Below are 26,606 nucleotides of genomic sequence, written 5' to 3' on the forward strand. Positions count from 1 at the left end.
CACAGCGCTTTCCTGCCCAACTTGACACTTTGCCAAAAATTCCACCCTACTAAGTTCGTCTTTACCCTACTAGTTATATTTCAAAAGACTCGAATAAATATTTCAAACATGATTTCCCTTTCGTAAAACCATGTTGAGTCTGTTTCATCGTACTGTGATTTTCTAAGTAAAGCATTAAGACTTCCTTAAAAATAGATTCCCGTCTCGTCATTGAGATCCGACTCACTATGCTGGTGTCATCAGTAAACTTTAAAATTGAGTTGGAGGGGAATTTGGCCACACAGTCATTGGCGTATAAGAAGCACAGTAAGGAGCTGAGGACACAGCCTTCTGGGACACTATTGTTGAGGATGATCGTGCAGGAGGTCTATCCTTACTGATTGCGGTCTGTGGGTTAGGAAGTCTAGGATCCAGTCACAGACGGGGGGAGCTGAGCCCCAGATCACGGAGTTTGGAGATGAGTTTCATAGGAATAATGGTGTTGAAGGCTGAGCTGTAGTCAATAAATAGGAGTCTGACATAGGTGTCTTTGTTATCCAGGTGTTCCAGGGTTGAGTGTAGGGCCAGGGAGATGGCGTCTGCTGTGGACCTGTTGCGGTGATAGGCAAACTGTAGTGGATCCAGGCAACCTGGGAGGCAGGAATTGCTTTGTGCCATGACTAACCTTTCAAATCACTTCATAATGATGGATGTCAGAGCCACCTGACGATAGTCATTAAGGCACACTACCTGGCTTTTCTTTGGTAACAGGGATGATAGTTGTCTTCCTGAAGTAGATAGGGACGTCAGATTGATATAAAGAGTTGTTGCACATTCCACATTACCCTCAGAGGGGTTTGCCATTTCAAAGGGCATTTAAGAGTCAACCACATTGCTGTGAGCCTGGATTCCTATCTAGGTGATTCATTTATCTGAAGGACATCAGTGAAGTAGCTGGGTTAATGACAATCAAACAGTTTATTTGATTATCATTATACTAAATGCCAGAGCGTGTTCCCCCAGATTTGTTTATTCACAGAATTGATACATTTCCCAGGTGGATTCGTCTCTGGACCGATCAGTCCACACTTTTGGATTACCAGTCCAGCAAGGTAACCGCTATCCTGCCCTTATCTTATTACTTTGCCCATTTTTATTTTATTAGGTGACCTAACTCAAGCCCTAAATTGGTCTATCAGAGAGCCCAAAACGTGTGGGCAATTATGAGAAAGGGGGCCGAACATTCACAAGAAAATTCCCTTGAAACTACCCCCAATTTGGAAGCAGTGTCTGCGATATCCTCTGCACTGATTTCTGGCGGGATGTTTAAGTCAACTTATAAAACTGGCTACGCAAACAATCGCTGTGACAATTTCCCTTGACGTACCTTTGCCACTAAAACAATCAGTATATGTTAGAGTATACCGTACATTTGGTGTACATCAGGACCGTGGGGCTTTCTTTGTGATTGAATACATTTGCCCCCGGAACAGTCACAGTCTGAGGCACCGGGGTTAAGGGAAGGTCGCTGCCCAGGAAGATGGCTGGCTGTGACAAGAGATTTTATGGGTTTTCCGCCAAGCTTCTCAATGGCGAGACCCTCAACTTCTCCAGGCTTAAGGGGAAGGTGGTGCTGATCGTGAACGTCGCGTCTCTCTGAAACGCGACCAGCAGGGATTACCACCACCTCAACGAGCTCCAGAAAGGCTTTGGCAATCAGGGGTTCACGGTGATTGGCTTTCCCTGCAACCAGTTTGGTTACCAAGTGAGTGTGCCGTTTCTCTTTCATGTCTTTTTACCGGGATATTCCGCACTCTTCCCATATTAACTGAATTACGTTGTCTTGAAACCTCAAACTACTTTTTTTCTTTTTTAAAAAGCGAATAACTTAAAAAGTTATTAATTTGGCTATCGCAACACTTGTGAGTTTAATTTCCTGGTGTATCTAAATCATTAGATACATTTGTTTTGCATTTCAGCAATCTAATTTGGTATTTTCTCTAGTTTGGCTGTTGTCTCATTTCCAAGAGTTTATCTTCATTCCTTTCGTCATGTTTAACTCTACATAAATACTGGGTCTTGTTTGGGCATCGTTACATTTATCGTTGTATATTTGTTTTGAAGTTCAGACCAGATTTCTCATTTTAATCCCAAGTGCGTAATGGCATCTAGTTCCCTCGCTGCTGTTCACACAGGCCTTGGACGACACGGTGGCACAGTGGGTAGCACTGCTGCCTCACAGCGCCAGGGACCGGGTTTGATTCCGGTCTTGGATCACTGTGTGGAGTCTGCACGTTCTCCCCATATCTGCATGGGTTTCCTCGGGGTGCTCCAGTTTCCTCCCACGCTCCAAAAGATATGCTGGTTAGGTGCGTCGTCCATGCTAAATTCTCCCTCAGTGTACCCAAACAGGCCGAAGTGTGGCGAATAGAGGATTTTCACAGTAACTTCATTGCAGTGTTAATGTAAGCCTACTTGTGACTAATAAAAAAAGACTTAATCTGTTGCCAATGTTTTGCAAGGAGTCGATCAAGATCCTCGGAACGATTTGTTTGTTTACATTGCTTTGTTGCGTGTCTCAGAAGCTGCTCTGTACAATTAGTTACATTAGTGACTTGCAAATTATCTAACTCGGGGAGAGTGATGGTAGTGTCACATTCTCAGAATGGTTATTGGTTTCTAGAGCTCCAGATTTGTGAGTTTTAGGGGTTTGCTGGGCTTTCGACAAACTTCCAAGTTCTCGGAGGCACAGTTGTCCACCAACAAACCATTATTCCAAAAGGATAGGAATTATCCGGTGAAAATGATGCAACAGAACTTGCCAAAAATGGAAATGTAGCTGTTTGTCAAAATGTTGCAGATCAGGAACATAGGGACATAGGAGTAGGCCATTCAGCCCATATAGCCTGTTCTGCCTTTCAATTAGAATGGTACTGGTTGATCACCTACCTCAACGCCACTTTCCTGCACTATCCCTTAATGTCATTAGTCTCCAGAAATCAATTGATTTCTGTTTTGATCATGCTCAGTGATTGAGTTTCCCCTTGGGATAGTGAGTTCCAATATTCACCACCCTCCGAGTGAAGAAATTCTTTCCCACCTCAGTCTTAAATGGCCTATCCCTTACTCTGAGACTATATCTCCTGATTCCAGACTCATCAACCAGGTGAACCGTCCGTCCTATCTACATCTTCTTTGTGGCACCCTGTAAGAATTTTGTGAGTTTCAATGAGATCACTTCTCATTCTTGGAAACTCTAGAGAATATAGGCCAGTTTCCTCAATCCCTCCTCCGTAAGACCAGCCACACAACTTGCCAACTGTTTAAAGAAATAGATGAATGAGGCTGATGTGCCAAATAATTTTGTTTTTGACATTGTTTTACCAATGGTTTTATAGGAGAACAATGAAAATGGTGAGATTCTCAATGCTTTGAAGTATGTCCGTCCAGGCAATGGCTTTGAGCCGAATTTCTTCATGACTGAAAAGACCCTGGTGAATGGTGCAAATGCGAATCCACTCTTCACTTTCCTGAAAGAGAGATTACCTGAACCTCACGACGAACCACACATCTTAATAGGTGATCCCAAGTTCATCGTTTGGAGTCCAGTCCTTCGGAATGATATCTCCTGGAACTTTGAGAAATTTCTCATTGGGGCAGATGGAGAGCCATACAAGCGCTACAGTAAACGTTTCATCACCACTGACATTTCAGAAGACATCAGAACTCTTCAGCAAAAGGTCCAATAGTAATGAACTTTAAAACTGTAAAGAAAATTATCTATACATTGTTGAATTGTGGTGGTATGTTAATATAAGGCATTTTGCTGCAATGATTATACAGGTTTAGTCCAGAGTGTGTACCTGTAAAGTGCAGAATCATAATGCTAGACAATTCTCATACATGGGCAGAATTTTGAAGAGTTGGCCAGGTACACAATCCCACCAAACAGGACAGCTCCACTTCCATTTAATGTCCTGTATAATCTAATTGGCCAACAGCTCTGTAGACCTAGCAGTGGCCAGTACTGGGTCTACAAGCAATCCCCAGATTCTCAGAACCTGAATCCATGACCAAGTAAGTGTGAGAACTCTCATGGCGGGGAAGAGAGGTGAGGTCTTGATGAAGAGTTTGGGGTGGGGAGAGGGGAGAAAAGCATTGATGGGAGGCAGATCCTTAGGGGAGGCGCAGCATAATGGTATTGTCACTGGATTAGTAATCTATAGAGCCAGGGTAATGCTCTGGGGACCCGGATTTGAATCAGCAGTTGGTGAAATTTGAATTCAGTTAAAATCTGGAATGATAACCAGGAAATCATTGTCGATTTTTGTAAAAACCTATTTGGTTCACTAATGCCCTTCAGGGATGGAAATTTGCCATCCTTACCTGGTCTGTTCTACATGTGAATTCAGGTACAGAGCAGTGTGGTTGATTCTTAAATTAGCCAGCAAGCCACTGGCCCATCCAGCGACACCTGATGTGGAAAAGCAGCCCTTGGGGGGAGTTGCCCTACTTCTGTCCCCCCACAGTCACCTTAAACACATTCATCATTGCACACCCCCAAACCCTGAACATCCCATCAGCCTCAGAATTGAGGCCAGATGGGAAGAGGCTCTTGGCTACTTAAGGGCCTCAATAATGGTAAAGGAGGTGGGCCAGTCCAGGCCCCACCCACAAACCTGCCAGTTATGGGCTGTAAAATTCTGCTTATTAGATCCTCTGGATTGTTTCTTGTGCTAATCTAATAGGTCTGTTCCTTATTTTAGAAATGCACTGCTGGCAAACGGAAAAGACGCAGATGTTCTCCATTTGACTAAAAGGTCCCTTGCTGATCCTGATGAGCCAATTTTGCTGTTGGACATTTTACTAAATGATGGTGCTTTTTGAAAGGTTAACCGAAGAGCACTTGATGCATCTTGTAAAAAGCTAACATTACAACAACACAACAGAAAGGACGCTCTTTAAATAAACCTGCTTTGATTTTAAAAACTATCGCTGATTCTTATTTACTTATTCAAAGTTAAGCTGTATATAACTTGCAGAAGGTTTTTCTTGTGTTTGTTTAAGGTCTTCGTATCTCAATTGAACATGTGCGCTTTCAGACTGTGCTGAGGAAATAATGTCATAAGATCCTACATATTTAACCAACACTGTTTATTCCATAAAACTATTCATTCAGCATATGCAACTGTTTTACATGTTTGCAGTATTACATGACCTTTTATTTATTGTACATTTAATACAGTTTTTTAAATATAGGGGAGTATCTATTGTCATACTGAGCTTGGATTACTTATGTTGAAAATTACACCTTCTTGCTTACCTCATGGAGCTGGATAACATACTAAGTTTAAAAGTAAGGAACTTCTGAATGATTTGAGACAGTCCCTAGTTTTCCTTCCAGAATCATGTACATCATCAATGTACGTTGACAATGACCTTCTGTTTATAAGACAAAAGATCAAAGTTCTCACTTCATAAAGGGACTGGAACCAAGTGTATGTATTCTTTTTCATCCTGAATGCCAAACACAGAATGGAATTGCGACTGTCCTTAGGTTTTTTTGATTTGCTGTTTCCAAACAGAGCATTAGTCAAGGACAGAATGATAATTGTTTTTAATTCCTCACTCTAGCATTGACCAGGCCAGTTGTCTAAAAAAATAATTTTAAAAAAGTAATTGCTTCTGCAATTTACTTGGCATTTTCAGTTGATGTTTGTACTCCTGTAAAAGGCTGAGAAAGAATTTCAGCTGGAAGACAATTTTAAATAGTCTGTCCTTTTAACTTTCAGACCCGACAGATACAGTATCAGGGTATGCTTAGCATTTGGTGTTCCTTTCAACCAGTCACTTTATATATTTATATCTAACGATCTATAACTTTTTCAACAAGTTATAATCCTCCTCCATGTCCAAGACAATATTAATCAGGTTGTCATCATCTGAGACTCTGTATTTCCCAATGTGTGGTTCTTTCTTTATTGGGCTATAGGGTGGATCCGCAAAGAATAGGGCCAGAGTGTCCTCTGCAGATATTGACCCGGCAGATTGAGAGGGAGATAGACAAGATTCGCTTAAAGGTTCCAGCTTTCCTGCCAAAGCTTCAAGCGTTCGAATACTGGTGCTTTCTTAAAATATAAGGTGTTAGTTAAATATGGTGGAGCAATTGTAAAACAAGTCATCAAAGCTGTCTATTTAAACATCTGTACACCAATAAATATTTTGAAGATGGTGCAAAACTATATGTTGTACCTGAAAACAGTCTTTTCATTAAAACATGTCCTTCCAAAGGTAAAGTAAAAATCCAAAGTTTTTATTGTTTGATTTATTAATACAGGTTAGTATGGATAAGACAATTGGATGTAAGCTCAAGTGATTATTAGAAACTTAGGGAAGGCTGGAAGTAGAGTTTTAATGGAACAGAGGTAGGGTGGATGTATTGTTCCAAGACTAAACTTTGAAGCTTTAAAAATTAAACATTAAGTTAATTTATTCCGATTCAGTTTACAGGACTTGGTCTAATAAACAAATAGAAACATGGCGGGTCACCTTAGTCCATGCAACACACATCCTGTTTCATGTGAAAAATCCAGGATGCTTCTCATGTCCTGGACAACCTCTTGTTGAGGAAGCGTCATTCACTTCGTTGAGGAGCTTAAGTGAAGAGTTTCAGAGCTTGAGCAGCAGCAGCTGGGGTCATTGCAGTGATTCCACAAGGCTGAGAACTATGGACAGCATGTTTTTGGATGTCGTCACCTTGCTGCTTCAGGCTATGCAAGCAGAGAGAGAATGAGTGACTGCCAGGCAATGTGGAGCAAGGCATATAGGAGTCCCAAGAATGCATCTCGCTCTCCAAATTGTATTCATGGTGAGAGTGATGATTCATCTGGGGAATGCAGCCAGTGTCAAGTCCATAGCACCACAGGTATCTCAGGTATCTCAATTAATTGTACAGGAGCAACAGGAAGGTTGGGAAATGGATAGAATTAGGAAATTCTATTGCTAGAGAAAAAAGTGTTTCTACTGCTACAAATGTGAATGAAGGATACTTCCCTGCTACCAGATTAAGCAGCTGCATAGCACTCTGAGAGAGGAGGGTAAACAGTTAATGGTTGTGGTCCATCATGGTACCAACAACATAGGTAGAAAGATGGGTGATGTCCTGCAGAGGCAAAATTTTGGGAACTATGGAAGGAGACTAGAAAGCATTCTATGGATTCTATGGACTAGAAAACAGGACCTGAAAGGTAGTAATCTCCAGATTACCCCCAGTGTTACACAGCAGTGATCACAGAATTAGGTGGGATAGAAGATGATTGCATAGCTGGGGAAATGGTGCAGGAGTTAGAGCTTTAGATTCCTGGGACATTGGAACCACTTCTTGGGAGGTGGAGCCAATATAAATCATACAGATTGTACTTCAACAGAGCTGGGAACAATGTTCTTGCAGATTGGTTGCTAGTACTGTGGAGGCTTTAAACTAACTTGTCAGGAGGGATGAAAAACAGGATGTAACATTAGAAAGACAAAACAAGGTGTGCAAAAGATTAAGAGAGACAGATAGTGCCAGAGTAAAAAACAGTGTTATTAGGTGGGATTAATAAAAAGAGGGAATGCACTAAAGCCTAAATTAGGTTTACAGTGCATATGTAAATGCACAGTGTGGCTAATTAAGGTAGGTTGGGCTGCAAGTGTAGATAACCACATGGGAATATGATGTTGTCGTTAACATCAGAGATTTGGCACCAAAATAGGGCAGGACTCAGTTCTAAATAATCATGAATACCAAATGCTCAGGCAAGATGGGGGAGGAATGAAAGGAGGAGAGGGTGGCGGTACTGATTAAGTAGAATATTTCAATATTGGAGAGAACAAATATCTTGGAAAGGTCATGGACAGAGTCTGTTCTGTGAGAGTTCACAAACTATAAAAGTGCTATACGCTACTGGGTGTATTCTATGGGCCACCAATTAGTGGGAAAGATAGAGGAACAAATTTGCAGGGACATTACAGAGAGGTGCATAAAATATAGAGTAGTGATAATGGGGGTGCCTCCAAATATCTTACACAAACTAGGATAATAATAGTATAAATACCACAAAGGAGTAAAAGATTTTGAAGTGTATTTCAGCAGAATTTTCTTGATTGGTATGTTTTTAGCCCAGTGAGGAAGAAGGCATGGTTAGATCTGATTGTGGGGAATAAAGCAGATCAGGTGTCATTAGGGGAATATTCAGGGCACAGTGGCCATAATATTTAGATTTAGGTTAGCTTTGGAAAAGGGCAAGGAACAATCCTAAGTAAAAACACTTGAGGGAAGCCAATTTCAGTGGTATGCGAACAGGCCAAGCCCAGGTAATCTGGAATCAAAGATTGACATTCAAAACTGTAGTGGAACAAAAGGAAATGGTTAGGGCACAGTCGAGGTACATTCTAAAGGGGAAAAGGTCAGGCAAGCAAAGCCAGAGCCCCCTGGCTGACGAAAGTTTGACAAAGCAGAACGAAAAGTTGGATATGACAGATACAAGAGCAAGATTTAGCAGGTACATAATTTTGTCACCAGTGAGGAAGTTCCAACATTGGGATGCAAAGTGGTTGGCATGCCTGCATGAATGGAAGATGAAAGGGAATTTCATTGGGGCCATCCAGTTAATGACTGGAATGTGTGGGACCCCGCCAATAATGTGGAGTGGTTGGGGGAAGTTCCAAGTCCTGAGAAGTAGGCACTATATTTAAAGGGGAGGCAGTAGTCTATTGTAGCAAAAGCAGAGGAGGCTAAAAGGGAGGCCAGACAAGGGTGGTGATAGTGCAATGTCAAATGTTAGAACATTGGCAGTCTCCAAGTTCAGTGATGTATCTCTGGAGGTTCTCATCCAAGTGACAAGGGCATGAAGGGAGGTCCTCTTTTTTACATGATGGTTGAAGGAGGCCAGACCAAATGGGCAGGGCTGGAGGTCACAGAGGAGGTTAGCATAAATGTGATTCCATTGTTGAAAGTGAATCAATGACCTGATGTGGTGTGGCAAAGTGAGTGGAAATCATAACACTATACTGGCAGCCTTGAATGTTCAAAAGGTGCATCTGGAATTTGAGAAGACCGTGCCCATCCAGGTATTGGTAATGGCCAGGCAACAACATTCACTGTCAGATGAATAGCAACTCTCAGTGGAAAACCCTAGTCTCTCAGAGATTTCCACTACATGACCGATACTGGATGACCGAATGCAGCAGGCAACCTTATGGTACAGTGATGGACATTGAGGCTGCCATCAACATGGATGAGTGGCAAGGCCAGGAGGGATAAGTGATAATATGAATTTCTATGATTGCAGAAGAGAGCACACAGCACCAGAGAAAGGCAACAAATTGGAAGAGGTGTGCCATTTCTCACTGTACTGATTCTGACAGAAGCAGAGATATTGGAAGCAGACAGCTAGGAAGCAGGGCAGGTCTGGCCCCAAAATAGTGAGTAACCTAATGGAAGAGGCCATTAAACCTTCTGGTGAGCAATAACTATTGCACCTATGCCCATCACTGAACACAGGAAGTTCCAGTTGAAGGTTGAAGGGCAATCAGAAGGTTGGAATGACTGTGCCCTCACATTGCTCCTCTCTCTCACAGGTCAATTAGAAGATAATGCAGCAGCTATGCTGGTGAAAGCGTTTGGCACCGTAGAGGAGGAGGAAACATCTGAGGAGGCAGCATTACATCATCCGAGTGCACTCTCCTTCAGTGGAGATATTCTCATGTTGATGAGTATTGGAGCAGGCTCAGGAATGGAGGCAACATCTGGTTAGCACAGAACAGACATGCCTGAACAGCTGATAGAGGCAGTAACAGTTGTAGCCACTCCCACTCACAGGACTGTGGAAGGACACAGCTTTAGGCTTGCCTCTGGATTCATGATGTGTGATGTGTCTGCATCTCTGCAAATAAAAATGTTCAAACATATCTTTAAGGACTGCTGCTTTGATTACCCAAGGATTTAAAGAAACTAATTGCAGCATGATTACAAATGAATATTACAAAGAGGTCTCTAAACAGACAATAGCTTCCTACTTGCAGAGGCATGAGATGAAGATGCATATATAGGAACTTTTACAAACAGGGTGGCTGGCAAGCTTGTAATATAGGATGTGATGCTTATCATATTGGATCTGTAAGTGCACATTTTATATAAGATGGGCAGAGGTAATTCTTTTTTTAGGCCTGGTTTAGCTTTTTTCCTGTAGTTACTTTTCCAAACAAAGTGCAATTCTCTAAACATGGTATTAGTCACAAAAATTCAATATAACCCATTCTCAAGTTTGTATGTGTGTACTACAAAACATGGAAGTCAGACATTTTACTTTGCATCACTTCAAATATGGTAATATGGATGGTCAATACACTTTCCCAGTCTCATCAAAGGAGCGTAAAAAATTTGTGAAGTCTGCACAAGGCACCCCAGGTTCACAATCATGGTTTACATTGTCAAAATGTATTAACTGTTTGGGACTGTTGCAATGTACTCTCACCAATTTTTTCTCCTCTTAAGCTTTGAAATGGGATTCTTCTTGATAGATTTGTATTAAATGCTTTGGTTTGATATTTTAACAGCTGCTAACCCATTTATTAATGCCTCAATTAAATAGTGTAAGGACTTTCATAGGAACAGTTTTTGTACACCAATATTTAAATAATCTAATTTCAATGCATGTTACTTAAATAATGGAGCAGTTCTGCAATAAACAAACATTACCTATAACTTCCAGAAGATTCTTTGTCAGCTCTTCACATGAATTGCTTGGAGAACTATTTTCCTGTGCTTCTAGACAGGCGTAATTGCCAGTTTCTTGTGAAGGACTTTTGAAAAAAGGGAAATGCATTTTTTTTTAATTTGAAAGAAATTATAAGTAAAATAATAATTTTAGTTTCTCAAATCTGGTTTTTGCCCTGCCCACATGTCCAAGACTGCACTAATTAACATCTCAAAAAGCAGACTGAATTTTCCCAGCTCTTTGGAGACAGGCTGTGAGGTGGACAGCAAGATAGCAGTGCGAAGGCTTTAGGAGGAGGCCTGATGTCTTCCTTCTATCATAGCATATTACCAATGGTGGGAATATTAGTGGCATTGCTGCTACTGGACTGTCATTTAAGTGTTCAATTAAGAACCACTTCCCATCACCATAGGGATATAGCCTGCATTGGGAGGGCCCACTGCCTATATGGAAAGATTTCCAGGTAAACGTCCTGCAGGCTCCTAGGTGGTATCCAGGGGCAGGGGCGTACCTTCCTCGATTAATACTCCTTGATCCATGGGTTGGCTGCCCCCATGTCTGAGTTGTCACTGTTGCAATAAGTATCCCAAGCTCAGGGATACTTGTCTGGCTCTGGTTTGGACAGATAGTTGGTTTATTAAAAAATGATCATAGCAGAAGTGTTGAATTGTGATGACATTACAGATAAAACAAGTAATCATAACATAGTTATACATGCTGCACCAAAGACTGCTGCATAAAATAAAGGTGCACGGTGTTACGGGTAATGTATTAGCATGGATAGAGGATTGGTTAACCAACAGAAAGCAAAGAGTGGGGGTAAATGAGTGTTTTTATGGTTGGCGATCAGTGAATAGTGGTGTACCTCAGGGATCAGTGTTGGGACCGCAAATTGTATATGATTTACATAGATGATTTGGAGTTGGGGACCAAGTGTGGTGTGTCAAAATTCGCAGATGACATTAAGATGAGTGGCAGAACAAAGTGTGCAGAGGACATTGAAAGTCTGCGAAGGGATATAGATAGTCTAAGTGAGTGGGCGAGGGTCTGGCAGATGGAGTACAATGTTGGTAAATGTGAGGTCATCCATTTTGGTAGGAATAACAGCAAAATGGACTGTTATTTAAATGGTAAAAAATTGCAGCATGCTGCTGTGCAGAGGGACCTGGGTGTCCTTGTGCAAGATTCACAAGGAGCTGGTTTGCAGGTGCAGCAGGTAATTAAGAAGGCAAATGGAATTTTGTCCTTCATTGCTAGAGGGATGGAGTTTAAAAACAGCGAGGTTATGTTGCAGCTGTATAAGGTGCTGGTGAGGCCACACCTGGAGTACTGTGTACAGTTTTGGTCTCCTTACTTGAGAAAGGATATACTGGCACTGGAGGGGATGCAGAGGAGATTCACACAGGTTGATTCCGGAGTTGAGAGGATTGGCTTATGAGGAGAGACTGAGTAGACGAGGGCTATACTCATTGGAATTCAGAAGAATGAGGGGCGATCTTATAGAAACATATAAGATTATGAAGGGAATAGATAAGATAGAAGCAGGGAAGTTGTTTCCACTGGTGGGTGAAACTAGAACTAGGGGGCATGGCCTCAAAATAAGGGGGAGCTGATTTAGGACTGAGTTGAGGAGGAACTTCTTCACACAAAGGGTTGTGAATCTGTGGAATTCCCTGCCCAGTGAAACAGTTGAGGCTACCTCATTGAATGTTTTTAAGGCAAGGATAGATACATTTTTGAACAGTAAAGAAATTAAGGGTTATGGTGAGCGGGCGGGTAAGTGGAGCTGAGTCCACGAAAAGATCAGCCATGATCTTATTGAATGGCGGAGCAGGCTCGAGGGGCCAGATGGCCTACTCCTCCTCATAGTTCTTGTGTTCTTATGTTCTTATTAAAATAAGAATAAAGTATAAAATAATAAAAGGGTTTCACAGTTATGATCATTTCAGCATAAAATAATTATAATGCATTGCAAAATGGAAGTCTCCTTAATTTACAGAATAAAAGTTAAAGGTCTACTGCATTCTGCATTTTGTTTTAAAGTCCATTGCACATATGTTTCCATTCTCAGGAAACTTTACAGGTCTTTGAGGCATGGAGGTGCTCTCATTCTTGTTCTATAGGCTTAACAGTGGCCATCACTAGCTGCACTGCTGCCAAGGCTGCTGAGTTGCCAATCCTCTGGTTGGGCAGCAGGTCCAAGGGAGAGGAGGGATCATCATCCTCAATTTGATGATGACTCTGACAGAGTGCTGCTCACAGGGTCCTATCACTTATTAGAGTAGGGTCAGCACTGTTTTCAGCCTGGCAGTAGGACTTATTCAGAAAGGGGCATGTGGGCACCAGATTATGCCTGAGTGAGGAGTTGGAAATTTGGTTCAGGTGGGAATTTGGTGCACAGGGGGAAAGATGCACTCCCTTTTCTACTTTTCTTTCAACCTCCAGTGATTGGTGAGTTTCCTTCCTTGTCTCCAAGGCAGGTAAGTGGAACTTTCTATTACTTGTGTAAATTATTAACTAATTGACTATTAAATAAACGAGGTTGGACAGAAATGTCAGGGCTGCTGGTGTGCTGTGATTGCAGCATGTGGAAATCTGTGACATGCACTATAATCCCAGACAACCATATCTGCAGAAGTGTCTACAGCTTAGGCAACTTTGGCTCTGAATTACTGAGCTGGAGTCTGAGTTCTGGACATTGCGGGGCATCAGGGAAAGGGAGAGTTACCTAGACACTTTGTTCCAGAAGGCTTAAGTTAAGCAGAACTTTAGAGGTGGTCGGGACAGAAGGATATGACTCTGAGTCAGGCAGGTAAGGAGAACCAGCATTTAGTGATGCAGGAGACTTAGCCCCATACTTTGTCCAACAGGTATGAGGTGCTTGATACCTGTGTGGATGAAGAGAAGGACTGCAAGGTGAATGAACGGACTGACCATGACATCATGGGGAAGGATGCCATTCAGGTTGGGGGCGCAAAGAGAAATGTGATAGTGATAGGAAACAGTACAGTCATGGGGATAGGTATTATTCACTGCAGCCAAGAGCGTGAGTCCAGATGGTGCCAGGGTCCGGGATATCTGTTCAAGACTGGAGAGGAACTTGCAGTGGGAGGGGAAGAATACAGTGGTTGTGATCCATGTAGATACCAATGACATAGATAAGACTAGAAAAGAGGTCCTGCAAAGAGAATATGAGGATCTAGGCACTCAATTAAAAAGCAGAACTTCAAGGGTAATAATCTCAGGATTATTACCTTGAACTATGTGCAAATTGGCATAGGATAAATAAAATTAGAAAGATGAATGTGTGCCTTAAAGATTTGTGTGGGATAAACTGGTTTTGATTCATGGGGCATTGGTACCAACATTGGGGAAAGTGGGAGCTGGACCATTTGGACAGACTACACTTGAAACATGCTGGGGCCAGTGTCCTAGTGAAATGGAGAGGGCTTTAAACTAACTAAAAAGGGGGAGAGGGGATGATATATTGTAGGGGATGATTGAGTAAATTAAAAAGAAATGACAAGACCAAGGCAGCAATAAAGGTAATGATAATCAGAATGTTAGTAGGGAGGGACAGTAATCTTAAGAATGTGCCAGCAGATAGGGCCAGAGTTTGCAAACACAGAAAAAAAAAGGCTCTCTATCTGAATGCCTGCAGCATTAGCAATAAAACAGATGAATTGACAGCTCAAATACAAAACCATATGTATGATCTGATAGCCATTACAGAGACATGACTACAAGGAAACAAAAGCTGAGACCTGGGTATGTGATATTCAGGAAAGACAGGAAGGTGGGAAAGGTGGTGGGGTTGCTCTGTTAAAGGGTACTGCAGTGAGAGATTATCTTGGTTCCAAAGATCAACATGTAGAATCAATTTGGGTGTAACTAAGAAACAGCAAGGGGCATAAAGTATTGGTGGGAGTTGTTTATAGGCCACTGAAAAGCAGTGGTAATGTAAATCATAGTATAAATCAGGAAATTAGAGGTGTGTATAATGACAGTACTGTAATGCAATAATCATGGTGATTTCAATCTACTGATAGACTGGGTAAATGAAAATTAATACTAAAGTTCTGGAGGATGTGGAGGATGCATGCAATATGGTTTTCTAGAGCAGTACATCGAGGGACCAATTATGGAACTATTTTAGATCTACTGGTGTGCAGCGGAAAAGGGTTAACTAATAATTTTGTTGTAAAGGAGTCTTTAGGAAAAACTGACCATAATATGATAGAATTTTGCATGAAGTTTGAAAGGAAAGTATGAAGGTATGAGAAACAAATTGGCTATAGTATATTGGGAAACTATGTAAAAAGGTATGACAATAGGCAGGCATTGTTTAACATTTAAATAATTAATACATAATCAACAACATTAATATATCCTTTAGACTCAAAAACCCAGTAAGGAGTGTTCCAACCATGGCTAATGGAAGAAATCAATGAGTGCATTAGATCAAAGGAAGTGATATGTAAAGTTACCAAAAATTGCAAGCCTAAGAGTTGAGAGCATTTTAAAATTCTGCAAAGGAGAACCAAGAAAAAAATTAAGAAAGAGAAAGTAGGATATAAAAATAAACTAGTGAGAAACATGAAAACAGAGTGTAAAAGCTTCTATAGGTATGTCAAAAGGAAAAGATTAGAAAAAAAAAGGTGGGTCCATTACAGGTGGAGTCAGGAGAATTTATAATTGGAAGTAAGGAAGTGAAAGACAAACAGAGCTCTGACGAAGAGTCATCCACACTTGAAATGTTAGCTCTGTTCTTTCTCCACAGATGCTGTCAGACCTTCAGAGATTTTCTAGCATTTTCTGTTTTTGTTGTAAATATATAGAGCCTTGATGAGACTGCACCTTGATTAGTGTGTGCAGTTTTGGTCTCCTTACCAAAGTCTCATTTGCCATAGAGGAAGTGCAACAAAGGTTCTCGAAATTAATTCCTGGAATGACGGACTTTTGCTGTAAGGATTAATTGGATGATGCCTTTATTCCCTGGAGTTTAGAAAAATGAGAGGTGATCTCATTCAAATGTACAAAGTTCTTACAGAGCTGATCAGGGTAGATGCAGGAAGGGCGTTTTACTTGACAGGGTGTTCTGGAATCAAGGGACACAGACTCAGAAAAAAGGGCAGGCCAATTTGAATTGAAATAAAGAGGAATTTCTTACTCAGGGGTAGTGAATCTTCAGATTTGTCTGCCCCAGGGAATGTTCAAGACTGAGAGTGACGGATTTCTACATATTAAAAACATCAAGGAACATGGGATAGTACAGGACAATTCTGTTGAAGTAGAAGAACAGCCATTATTTCATTAAATGATCGAGCAGGCTGAAGTAGCTAAATGGCTTACTCCTGCTCCGATTTCTTATGTTCCTAAATTCAGAACTGAAAAAATACAGTCCAACATCTTGTGTGATAAAGATCTCTGCATGACTTTTCTTTATCCACTTGAAACTCTGCTGCCTTTCACACCATTGGCCAGTCCATCATCTTTGACTGCTCTCCTCAGTCTACCACCAAGACACTGCTCTTTTTTAGTTACATCCTTATTTAACATGGGTTCTACATTATTGCCAATAACTTTGCCTCCCTTTCTAGCAGTGACCACTGCTGCACTCTAGAGTTCTTTCCTCTCTCTTTACTATCCACAAGCTATCCTTCAGAGATACCATTTGGAAATATGGATGCAGCTTTTTCATGTAAGCTGATGACTCCAAGTTCTACTTTGCTTTCTCCTCCAAAGACCTAAAAGTTATTGCCATACTTCCAAACTGTCTGCCGATATCAGAACTTGCATGATCCAAAACCTTTTCTTGCTGAATGTCAACATAATCAACATCATCCTATTTGTCATTTGACACCACATCTGTGCTTCTTGTCCTTGACTCAATCAACCTATCTATTTACCATTTCAACCTTTTACTTTCACAAGGTGTGGAACCTTGGTTTTGTGCTTGATGCCATACTCGCCTCCCTTCAATCATTTGTTACTTTATGAAGGGTGATTTATTCTATCTCCATGAGATTGCCCACATCTTCTTCTTCCATTGCTGAAAACCTAGTTCACACCTCCATCACTTCAAGGTTTGTTTTACTAGCTCACTTCCCATTTCAATTTTTTGAGAAGCTGAACAACTACATAGCATTACACCCTGTGTTCTTATAGACAGAAAAGTCCAACAGAATCTCTGTACTTTCAAAGCTCTATAAGAGTCCTCATGTCTCAGCATGTTAATTTCAAAATTACTTGTTTCCAATCTCTTCATGGCACCACCCCATCTAACTCTTACAATCTCCTCTTGGTCCTTTATACAGGACTTTTAATTTCTTGTCTCTTTAGTCTATCCTGGGCAACCACATATTTACTACAAACGTACCTACTAGAACTCTTTACCCTAGTTCCTTCCACATTGTTGTCCTCCTTGTTTTCAAAAACCTTGTAGTAGTACCTTCCATTTCCTATCCCAGCCACTCTTTTGCTGCCCTTTCCCCATTTTATTCCTTTCTTCTGTATCGTAAAGTGCTTTGAGACATCTTCCTGCATCTGAGGACTATTAAAAGGGAAGATGTATAATCAATGTTGGAAACTTACACAATTCCAAGCTTAGCTATTCAGTACCTTATGTATTCCTGTGTAAAGTTATCTGTGTTTTCAGAACCATTCTCAAAGGGGCCATCAGGCACTGGAACATTAGCATTTACAACAAAGCTTTCCGCATTTCCAAAAACAAACCGCTTTACTTTAAATGAAATATTATTGCAATCCATCAAGGCAAGTTCTGCAGGCACACAGTAATATGGTCCTCTCTCAGAGAAAACTTGCAGAACTGGCTGTGTGAGATGTGGCGAATTGAAAGATGGATACATTCTAGCAATTGGATGGTTAATGAATGCACCAGTGTTTGGTTGCAGTAACCTTCCTGACTCAAGCCACTCGGGGTCTGAAGAGAACACAGGAGATACAATGTTGTCCTCCAGAGCTCGGTCCAGAGCTGCTGCTAGGTCTTCCCTGCACTGTTTCAGTTTCTCAGACATTTTATTTCACTGCATGGAAAAGCATAACACAAAATCTAGTTTACTACTTAGCATTAGAAACACATACAAGAGTAATGTGAAGCTACAGGGAAATAGTAACAAAATTTATATGATTAGTAATATTTTAACTGGTGTAAAGAAAAACTATCAAATTGAATGTTCTATAAGAACTGTTGTAATTTCTGATACTTTCACAACTTCACTGTGTCGCATAAACTTAAATTGTTCTGCATTAGAGTTGTGGTTTTCAAATCAAAAGGATCACAGATAACAAAAACCAATAATAATCTCTAAAACTGAAACAGTGATTCTCATGAGTCACAATTACATTTACCTCCTCTCTTGTTATTCCTTTTCCCCATAGAAACACTGTCTCTTCCACAAAATACAGAAGGAATAGGAATAATATAACATGGTCACAACTATAAGTTATCTTTGTTATAGCACACATATTTGAAGTGATAAGAAATATGAATGAGGAGCCAAAATGTTCATGGAGCTAGCAAGCATGGTGCTTTATACTGTCCTTGAACACAAGTATAATACAGTACTGCGTTTGCTTTACAATGCTGAATCAACTTTGATAGTAGTAGTATAATAAATTGAACAAATCTGCTCCCTCTTGAGAGTTCAATACTGATTTAAAAGGACAATTACTATGAGCATCTCTCCGGCAGGGCTGACAAAATGACAATGTAAGAATTATAACCAGAAGCAAAAAGGCCCTAAAAATTCACAGGATCATTTACATTAGTCCTGGGTCACAGAAGAGCAATTCCATCCACTGATTGCTTGCAGTGCTGATCCTGCCAGAGAGCATAAGGTCAGCTAGTTTAAATACCCATTGGCATTCCAGTAGTGCAGCTCCTGTGTAACATTTAAGCACTCTGCTAGGATGCGTAAAATTTGCTTGGCATGCCTTTAAGATAGCTAGAAATGATTAAATTGTCTGGGGTGCAGCCATAAATATCCAAAATATTAAAAGATTGAAGAAACAGTCAGGTATATACCATAGATAGCTCACTTAAGATTTTATTGCACTTTTAAATGAGACACTGGAAGAGACTTCCAAAGATGCAAATAGGGCATGCAAAAGCAAGAGTGACTCAGTATCACCACCACTGATCTATCTGTCTGAGTCCTTATGAACATACCTGCTAGAATGTGTCCGAGAGAACTAACAAGAGGAAAAACCTACATGACCTTGTTCTCACTAATCTACCTGTCGCACATTTATCTGTCCAAGACAGTATCAATAGGAGTGACCACTGCACTGCCCTTGTGGAAGCTAAGTCTTATTTTCACATTGATGATGCTCTCCATCATTTTGTGTGGCACTACCAATGTACTAAATGGAATAGATTTTGACAGATCTAGCAATTCAAAACTGGGTATCCATGAGGTGCTGTGAGGCAGCAGAATAGCATACAACTACAATCTCTAACCTCATGGCCTGGTGTGTGCCCCACTCTACCATTACCAACAAGCCAGGATACCAACCTGGTTTCAATGAAGAGTGTAGAAAGGCATCCCAGGATCACAAATGGACATACCTAAAAATGAGCTGGGTACCTGATGAAGCTACAACACAGGGCTACTTGCATGCCAAAGAGCAGAAGCAGCATGCAATATATAGAGGTAAGTGATCCTACAACCAACAGATCAGAACTAAGCTCTGCAGTCCTACTACATCCTGCCATGATTGGCGATGGGCAATTAAACAGCTAACTGGAGGAGGAGGCTCCACAAATATCCCCATTTTCAATGATGGGGGAACCCAGCAAATTGGTGTAAAAGTGAAGGCTGAAGCATATGCAACCATCTTCAGTCAGAAGTGTCAAGTGGATGAGCCATCTCAAGCTCCTTTTCAGATCCCCAGCATCAAATACGCAAGTGTTCAGCCACTTTGATTCACTCCACATGATATCAAGAAACAGCAAAAGGCACTGGACACTGCAAAGGCTATGGGCCCCGACAACAGTCTGGGAATAATAATGAATACACCTTCTAGAACTAGTCAGACCCCTGGACAAGCTGTTCCAGTTCGTCTAGAACATGGGCATCTACCTGGCAATGTAGCAAATTGCCAAGGTATGTCCTGTCCATAAAAAGCAGAATTAAACCAATCTGTCCAATTATCCCATCAGTCTAGTCTCGATCATCAGCAAAGTGACAAAAGCTGTTGAAAATGCTTTCAAGCAGCACTTAGCGACAATCTGCTCATTGATGCTCGGTTTGAGTTCTACTGGGCCACTCAGCTCCTGACCTCATTACAGCCTTGGTCTGCACATTGACAAAAGAGCTGAACCCAAGGGGTCAGGTGAGAGTAACTGCCATTGACATCAAGACAGCATTGACTGAGTATGGCATCAAAGAGCCCTAGTAAAACTGGAATCAATGGGAATCAGGGGAAAGCTCTTTGGTTGAGTCAAACCGAGCACAAAGGAAGATAGTTGTGGTTGTTGGAGGTATATCATCTCAGTCCCCATCACTGTGGGTGTTCCTCAGGTTAGTGTCGGAGACCCAACCATTTTCATCAATGACCTTCCCTCCATCATAAGGTCAGAAGTGGGGGTGTTCGTTGATTGCACAATTTTCAGCACTATTTGCAACTTCTCAGATACAGTGACAGTCTGTGTCCATATGCAGCAAGACTTGGACAATGTTCAAGCTTGGGCTGATAAGTGATAAATAACATTGGCTTCATACAAATGTCAGGCTCCATCTCCATCTCCACCATCTCCAGCAAGAGAGAATCCAACCATCTCCGCTTGACTTTCAATGGCATTACTATAATTTAATCCCCTGTAGCTACAAGAGCTGGTCTGATGCTGGGAATTCTGCAGTGAATAACTCAGCTCCTGACTCACCAAAGTCTGTCCACCGTCAAGAAGGCACAAGTCAGGAGTGTGATGGAATACTCTCCACTTGCCTAGATGAGTGCAGCTCCAACAATACTCAAGAAGTGTGATACCATCCAGGACAAAGCAGGAAACTTGATTGGCACCATATTCACCGCCTGCAGAATTCACTCCCTCCACCACTGACTTACAGTGGCAGCGATGTATACAAGATGCAATAACTCACCAAGGCTCCTTGATAGTACCTAAAAAGACAAGAGCAGCAGATACATGGAGACACCACCAACTGCAACTTCCTTTCCAAGCCTGACTTGGAATTATATTGTCTTCACTGTCACTGGGTCAGAATCCTGGAATTCCCTTCTTAATAGCATAGTGGGTGTGTCTACTTCACATGGACCGCAGCAATTCAAGAAGGTGGCTTACCACCACCTTCTCAAGGGCAATTAGGGATGGGCAATAAATGATGGCCGAACCAGTAATGCCTGCATTCTGTGAAAGACAAAAAAAAACCACAATGTTACAGACCTGGTTAAATCTAAACTGTACTAATTGCAGCAAAAGATAGATTGCTGGGTGTTCTGGGGGGATGCCTTAGAAAAGAGTCTTCAGTGCCATATGAACATTTGGCAATGACACTGAATGATACCTCTCACCTCCTACTGCAGACCAGTACTGGTAAACGTTCAACAACCGATGAAGGTAAATAAAGTAACATATTGGTTGCTGTTCTTTCTTCCATTAGGACTGTGGCCAACATCACACTGCTGACATTCTGAAATTAGTTGCACACATCATCCTTTTTCCCACAGTGGAAAGGCTCATGCGCTTATTATCTTTTAATACGTGTTATCTCTCCTCACGGCAATTACTTGTACAGTATGTAGAACCTGAAAACTCCTGCCACTCCTTTAACATGATAACCAGATACATAACATATCTCTGATGTCACCTGGCTGCTATTTCTCAAATACTAGCCAAAAGCTATTGTACTTAAGAATACTACAAGAAACCTGTGCATAATACTCAAAAAAAGATGACGGACAACAAGGAGGTTCCTGGATATCAGAGGGTTCATCCCTTAGTCGGTGTAAATATGGAAATGCTGGTGCAGAAGTCTCCTCCAGCAGTGACTGATGGTGAAACCGGTGAGACAGTGTTGGGGGGCGGGGGGGGGGGGGGGGGAGGGGGGTGCTGGTATCATTTTAATAGAGCAGTAGCACAGGAGCTTCCATGCCCTTCTTTATCTCCCAAGTCCAAATGATTGATCCTTTCCTATTCTTAGCTCACTCTTGTTCTGCAGAATCATTTCAACAATGGGTAACCAAGAAGAAGAGAAAGAAGATAGTGAGGAGGAAGAAAGGGAGGGCAAAAATTTCTTCATCAATCATAACGATGAAAGTAATTATGGAATGATGATAAAGAGAATTAGAATCATGTGGATTAGGCTACAGAGGGGTACCATCTTGTTCTATGTCCCTCTGCCTGAACATCCTTGAGGTCCTTCTGAGTTCCTTGTTTTCTCATTCCCATGCACTAGCTCACATCTAATTAGATCATGTTAGTGAGGATGTGACATTGGATAATTCAGAGTATTTGAGAGCAAGAGGAGTGGGTGAAGAAGTCCTAACTTTCCAGTGGAGGTTTTTGATAAAACTATCCAGTTTCCAGATTCATAGTTCTTGTATACTCAACTGAAAACAAAATGTTCAAAGAACAACATGCCTGTATCAGTCTGCAAGAATATGTGATGACTGATAGCTGCAACTCTAGATTTCACAACCCTTGTTTGTGGCAACATCATGGAAGACTTTATTTTCTTTAGGATTCAACACAGCAATTTACAAGATCTCCTCACCTAGGAAGTGACCAGGAACCAACTAATGATGTAGCAAATTGAAAAGCCAGCACTTTAAAACATCTATATAATGGATGTTCCTGGATATCCAAGTAGAGTGCATCCACTGGTCCTGTTTTTCAGGACCTCAAAGTTGTCTTTCGAGCAAGACAGTCCACTAATCAGTGGACAGCCAGGTTCCAGCACTCAGGAGAATGCTGAATGTTGCGGACAATATGAATGAGATTGCTGTGTCTCATGGAAGTGAACTGTGCAGGCATCTTGCCTTACCAGATGCAAAGACACATAAGAATAAGGAGCCATTCAGCTCCTCAAATTGCTCCATCATTAAATAAGATCGTGACTGATCTGATAATAACCTCAAATCTGCATCCCACCTAGCCCCAATAACCTATGCCTTGCTTATCAATAAACTATTCACCTCTGTCTTAAAAATATTCAAAGACTCTGCTTCCGTAACCTTCCAATGACCTATGACCCTCCGAGAGAGAAAAAAATTGTCTCATCTCCATTTTAAGCACTGACCCCTAGTTCTAGATTTTCTCACAAAAAGAAACATCCTCTCCACATCCACTTTGTCCAGACTCCTCACGATCTTGTATGTTTCAGTCAAGTCACCTCTTACTCTTCTAAACTCCAGAGGATACAAGGCTAGCCTGTCCAACCTTTCCGCATAAGACAAATCGTCTATTCCAGGTATTAGCCTGGGAAACCTTTTCTGATGCTATTAATAATTCAAAACCAAGATGCAAAGAGAAGGATGTAAGTTGATCATCATGGGTCAGGAAGAACAAACCTTGAACAGTCAATTGTATTTACATCCTTCTTTAAATAAGGTGATCAGTACTGTACACACTATTCCAGATGTGGTTGCACGAGTATTCTGTGTAACTGAAGCATAACCTTCTTTCTTTTGTATTCAATTCCCTTGCAATATGTTATAACATTCAATTAGCTCTCCTAATTACTTGCTGTGTTAGCATACTAGCCTTTTGTGATTCAAGCACTAAGACACCCAGATCCCTCTGTATCTCAGAGCTCTGCAATCTCTCACCATTCAGATAATATGTTTCTCTTTTATTCTTCATGCCAAAATGGGCAATTTCACATTTTTCCACATTATACTCAATTTGCCAGGTCTTTTCCCAATCACTTAATCTATGCTCCTTTTTGCCTCCTTATCTCCTCTTGACAACTTACTTTCTTTCCTACATATCTTTGTATTTAAAGTGAAGGTGGATAAATAAATATTTGATAGATCAAGGAATAGAGAGCTATGGGGAAATGGCACAGAAGAGGAGCTGAGGTTGGCATAGATTAGCCATGACCATACTGAATGGTGGGGTAGGCTTGAAGGGCCTGGTAGCTTACTCCTGTTTCTATGTCTTGTGTTTTTGTGTTCTTTGTGTCTTCAGCAAATCTGGCAACCATCCCTTCATTCAAGCCACTTATATAAATTGTAAACCATTCAGGTCCAGGCACATATCCCTGTGGCAACCATTCGTTACATCTTGCCAACCTGAAAACTACCCATTTATCTCTACTCTCCTCCTCCTGTTAGTCAACCAATCTTCTTTCCAGGCCAATATATTACCCCAATATCATGAGATTTTATTTTCTGCAATAACTTTTGATGTGGCACCTTATCAAATGCCTTCTGGCAATCCAAGTAGAGTGCATCCACTGGTTGGTTCTCCGTTATCCATAGCACATGATACTTCCTCAAAGGAATCCAGTAAGTTGGTTAAAGATGATTTCCTTTTCACAAACACTTTGATTTGATTTATTATTGTCACATGTATTGATATATAGTGAAAAGTATTGTTTCTTGCATGCTCTACAGACAAAACATACCATTCAAAGAGTACATAGGGGAGAAGGAAAGGAGAGAGTGCAGAATATAGTGTTGTAGTTACAGATAGGTTGTAGAGAAAGATCAGCTTAATATATGGTAGATCCATTCAAAAGTCTGATGGCAGCAAGGAAGAAGCTGTTCTTGAGTCGGTTGGTACAAGATCTTAGACTTTTGTAACTTTTTCCTGACAGTGGAAGGTGGAAGAGAATAAGTCTGGGGTGCGTGGGGTCCTTGATTATGCTGGCTTTTTTCTGAGGCAGGGGGAAATGTAGGTGGAATCAATGGATGGGAGGTTGGTTTGCATGATGGAGTGGGCTACGTTCACAACCTTTTGTAGTTTCTTGTGGTCTTGGTCAGAGCAGAAGCCATACCAAGCTGTGATACATCCGAAAAGACTGCTTTCTATAGTGTAAAACTTGGTGAGAGTTGTAGAGGACACGTTGAATTTCCTTAGCCACCTGAGAACGCAGAAGTGTTGGTGGGTTTTCTTAACTATTGTGTCTGCTTGGAGGGACCAGGACAGGTTGTTGGTGATCTGGACACCTAGAAAATTGAAGCTCTCGATCATTTCCACTCCATCACCGTTGATGTAGACAGGGGCATGTCCTCCACTACGCTTCCTGAAGTTGATGACCATCTCCCTCGTTTTACTGACATTGAGGGAGAGATTATTGTTGGCACACCATTTCACCAGGTTCTCTATCTCTTTCCTGTACTCCGTCTCATCATTCTTTGAGATCTGACCCACTATGGTGGTGTCATCAGCAAACTTGAAAATGGAGTTGGAGCAGAATTTGGCTACAGAGTTGTAAGTATACAACCAGTTATAACTTTGACGTGAAATAAAACAAAGCTGCCCAGTAGATGTTCCAGCGTAGGAGCCAACAATGCCTCCTTTGCAGGAGCAAGCTGATATCCTCGTCCCGTGAACCTTTTTGAACCAGGAGTAGGAAATCACCTCTCATGACACTGGCCCTCAGACTGTACCTAAGAGAAGCACTATAACAGGAGAAAACAAGACACGTTTTGACATCCAGGTTAAATGAACCATGATGAAGGAGTAGAACAGTTCATGTTCACTTTTGAATTCCTTTTAAGAAAAAAATGTGTACCTGTTTTGGACTCATTGACTTAAACTTGCATTGCCATTTTGGGCCAAAGGGATTGTTGTGATGTTCTTGGATGAGTACTGGGTTGAAAGAGATGTAACTTTTGTGAAAGTTGGGCGGGAAGCAGTAATGGTAATGATGAAAAGGCTAGACCTTGTTTAAACAGATGAGTCTGTTTCACTGGTAAATTGAGTTCAAGTTCTTCTTGCTGTCACTGAGGAGTCCTCTGAATTACATTTCTCTGTACATTCTGTTCCATGCTGCTCTGTTTCTGAAATAGCTAGAACTATTTTCCCCATGTTCTCAATATCCACACATTTTTGGATGGCAAAGCTATATATACCATATCTAGTGGATGTATGATTTGCTCCATCTCACATATTAATGCAGGAAAAGCACCTTTTAAGACCAGATAGTCTTCTCAAAGATGACTCTGTTAGACACATGTGACAAGTTATAATGCTCCAGAGCTGCTGTTATTGCATATTTTCAAGGGAGTATAAGCAAAGTTAGCAGGATAATGCTTTGTTATCCATAAACCATTCTCTCATTTTACTATGTTCCTTTAAGAGTTCATGGAGAACAGAATTCCTGAGGATGAATGCATCATGACAACTTTCACAAATGTGCCACTCACATGAAAGTTTCTTTGAATCTGGGCATTGATCAAATTATGCTCACTTGTTGAAGAAACGTGAAGGGGACAATGGTAGGAACGTGCAATGATATGTGGGTGCCCTATCTTACACCTTGCAATTTGGCTTATCTAATAGCACGATGAACCAAATGGTCCCACCACCTTGCTCTCATGTCAATCTGGATCGATTTCCTAACTCTCTTAAAAAGAAGGCCAATTAGAAGACTTCATGCACCATGGGTGTTATTGCAGTTGCCCTGTGGCTGCCTGAAATGAGCCACTGGCAGAGAATTTCCCCAGCAGATTCATGCCCTTCTCCTTGTTGGGGATAAATTATGTCTTCTCATGTGTCCTGCCTGTCATGAGCACCCTGCACAAGTTTCTCCTGCAACAGGGTTAAATGAATTAAGTAAAGGCTAACATGAGAATAACCCTCCAGATGACATCAGGCAGATAGAATGAGATCTAGTGGTATCATCCTGTTGATGTGAAAGAGGTTTTAAGGCTCTG

General features: G+C 41.2%; 1 pseudogene across 1 annotated transcript; it reads left to right on the forward strand.

The window, feature by feature from the left end:
* The first annotated feature begins 1,519 nt into the window (after positions 1-1,519).
* Positions 1,520-6,389, forward strand: LOC144485154 (glutathione peroxidase 1-like; annotated as a pseudogene). Its single transcript, XR_013496148.1, has 3 exons — positions 1,520-1,744; positions 3,378-3,719; positions 4,746-6,389. The product of XR_013496148.1 is annotated as a glutathione peroxidase 1-like (transcript).
* The last annotated feature ends 20,217 nt before the right edge of the window (positions 6,390-26,606 follow it).

The sequence above is a fragment of the Mustelus asterias genome, chromosome 3 (genome assembly GCF_964213995.1).
Source record: "Mustelus asterias chromosome 3, sMusAst1.hap1.1, whole genome shotgun sequence".
NCBI lineage: Eukaryota > Metazoa > Chordata > Chondrichthyes > Carcharhiniformes > Triakidae > Mustelus > Mustelus asterias.